The following is a 3387-nucleotide window of genomic DNA, read 5'->3' on the forward strand; positions in this document are numbered from 1 at the left end:
TCCATCTTTGGCTGCAAAGAATATAATCAATCTGATTTCAGTATTGATCATCTGGTGATGTCCACGTGTAGAGTCTTCTCTTCTGTTATTGGAAGAGTATGTTTGCTATGACCAGTGCATTCTCTTGGCAAAGCTCTTAGCCTTTGCCCTGCTTCATTCTGTACTCCATTGCCAAATTTTCTTGTTACTCCAGGTATTTCTTGACTTCCTACTTTTGTATTCAGTCCCCTATAATGAAAAGGACATCTTTTTTGAGTGTAAGTTCTAGAAGGTCTTGTAGATCTTCGTAGAACCATTCAACTTCAGCTTCTTCAGCATTACTTGTCAGGGCATAAACTTGGATTACTGTGATATTGAATGGTTTGCCTTGGAAATGAACAGAGATCATTCTGTCATTTTTGAGATTGCATCCAAGTAAAGCAATTATCCTCTGATTAAAAATAAATCTAGGAGCGCAGTCTGGGGGAGCTGACTGGAGAAAGCAGAGCAGACTGTGGGGTAGCTACCCCACGAAAAGGCGAAAAGCTCCAACCGAAGACTCCGCCAGCCCCGCTCACAGAACAAAGGATGGAGCAGAGCTAGCCGGCTGTGGACGGCCCATCCCCCACCAAGACAGGCAGGGGAGGGCAGCCAGAGACAGAAGGGTGCAATCGCGGCCCCAGAGAGGTATCTGATACCAAACTGCAGGCAGGCTTCATTGTTAACCAAGACTTTTTGGGTTTCTGGCTGGTAAACATCCACTGAGAAGGTGCACTGGCTGTACACCCAGAAAACTGAGTGGGAGGGACCAGGGAGGCGAGAAGTCGCAGTGACTGCACTTGCCAAACACCTGGTCACTTGAGCTGCTTGGTCCGGGGAAGGCACAAAACACAGACCCAACCAAGTCTGCGCCTTTGTGGAGTACCCGAGTACCTGAACCTGAGTTGTTTAGACCTGGGATGTGCATGCAACCCAGAGCCAGCCTTAGACAGTTATTGGCAGAGCAACCTAAAGCCTGTGCAGTGTAGACTGGGACAGCACACATGCCATGAGTGGGGGCAAACCCATTGTGGCCGGGACACTGCGAGCACTCCCCACAGATGCTAGAGATATTTGTCTGCAGTGTTCCTCCCTTACCAGAACAGGACTGAACAAGTGAGCCTTAAAAAGTGTCCACCACCACTCCCTAGTGTCAGGGCGGAAATTAGACACTGAAGAGACCAGCAAACAGAAGCTAAAACAGAGGGAACCACCTTGGAAATGACAGATAGAGAAGTCTAGAGTCTACGGTAAGAATAAGGCTGAAAACCAGAGGCAGGAGAATTAAGTTCAAATTGTGAGAACACCAGAGAACTTCTGACTATCAGTTCAGTTGAGTTCAGTTCAGTCGCTGAGTTGTGTCCGACTCTTTGTGACCCCATGAATCACAGCACGCAAGGCCTCCCTGTCCATCACCAACTCCCAGAGTTCACTCAAACTCATGTCCATCGAGTTGGTGATGCCATCCAGCCATCTCATTCTCTATCGTCCCCGTCTCCTCCCACCCCCAATCCCTCCCAGCATCAGAGTCTTTTCCAGTGAGTCAACTCGTCGCATGAGGTGGCCAAAGTATTGGAGTTTAGGGAACATTAATCAATAGGACCTCATCAAACGCCTCCATACCCACACTGAAACCAAGCCCCACCCAAGGGTCAACAAGTTCCAGAGCAAGACATACCATGCAAATTCTCCAGCAACACAAGAACATAGCCCTGAGCTTCAATACACAGGTTGTCCAAAGTCATTGACATCTCATAACTCATTACTGGTCACTTCATTGCACTCCAGACAGAAGAAATCCAGCTCCACCCACCAGAACACCGACACAAGCTTCCCTAACCAGGGAACCTTGACAAGCCACCCATCCAACCTCACCCATAGCGAGGAAACTCCACAATAAAGAGAACTCCACAAACTGCCAGCTGATGGAAAGGCCACCCCAAACACAGCAATATAAGCAAGATGAAGAGGCAGAGAAATACCCAGCAAATAAATGCCCACCAACCCAAAAAAAAGAGGAAGAGATAGGGAATCTACCTGATAAAGAATTCCAAAATCTTGAAAGCAAATTGGAGTTACAGATAAATAATCTGGAGACGAGGATTGAGAAGATGCAAGAAAGGTTTAACAAGGATCTAGAAGAAATAAAAAAGAGTCAATATACAATGAATAATGAAATAGATGAGATCAAAAACACTCTGGAGGGAACCAATTGTAGAATAACAGAGGCAGAAGATAGAATAAGTGAGTTAGAATATAGAATGGTAGAAATAAATGAAGCAGAGAGGAAAAAAGAAAAATTAATTAAAAGAAATGAGGACAATCTCAGAGACCTCTGGGACAATTTTAAATGCCCTAATATCCGAATCATAGGAGTCCAAGAAGAAGAAGACAAGAAGAAAGACCATGAGAAAATACTTGAGGAGATAATAGTTGACAATTTCCCTAAAATATGGAAGGAAATAATCACCCAAGTCCAAGAATCCCAGAGAGTCCCAAACAGGATAAACCCAAGGCGAAATACCCCAAGACACATAGTAATCAAATTAACAAAGATCAAACACAAAGAACACATATTGAAAGCAGCGATGGAAAAGCAACAAATAACACACAAGGGGATCCCCAAAAGGATAACAGCTGATCTTTCAATAGAAACTCTTCAGGCCAGGAGGGTATGGCAGGGCATACTTAAAGTGATGAAAGAAAATAACCTACAGCCCAGATTACTGTACCCAGCAAGGATCTCATTCAAATATGAAGGAAAATTCAAAAGCTTTACAGACAAACAAAAGCTGAGAGAATTCAGCATCACCAAACCAGCTCTCCAAAAAATGTTAAAGGACCTTCTCTAGACAGGAAACAAAGAATGAGTGTATAATCTCGAACCCAAAACAATAAAGTAAATGGCAATGGGATCATACCTATCAATAATTAGCTTAAATGTAAATGAGTTGAATGCCCAACCAAAAGACAAAGACTGGCTGAATGGATAAAAAAATAAGACCCGTCTATATGTTGTCTACAAGAGACCCACCTAAAAATGAGGGACACATACAGATTAAAAGGGAAGGACTGGAAAAAGATATTCCACGCAAATAGAGACCAAAAGAAAGCGGCAGTAGCAATACTCATATCAGATAAAATAGACTTTAAGACAAAGGCTATGAAAAGAGACAAAGAAGGACACTACATAATGATCAAAGGCTCAATTCAAGAAGAAGATATAACAAAAATAAATATATATACACCCAACATAGGAGCACCACAATATGTAAGACAAATGCTAACAAGTATGAAAGGGATCAACTAAACAGAAAATTTAAAAGGAAACACAAAATAGACAATAGACCAGTTAGACCTAATAGATAT

This window comes from Moschus berezovskii, chromosome X, assembly GCF_049115385.1.
Source record: "Moschus berezovskii isolate FMDL1 chromosome X, NW_MosBer_1.0, whole genome shotgun sequence".
Lineage (NCBI taxonomy): Eukaryota > Metazoa > Chordata > Mammalia > Artiodactyla > Moschidae > Moschus > Moschus berezovskii.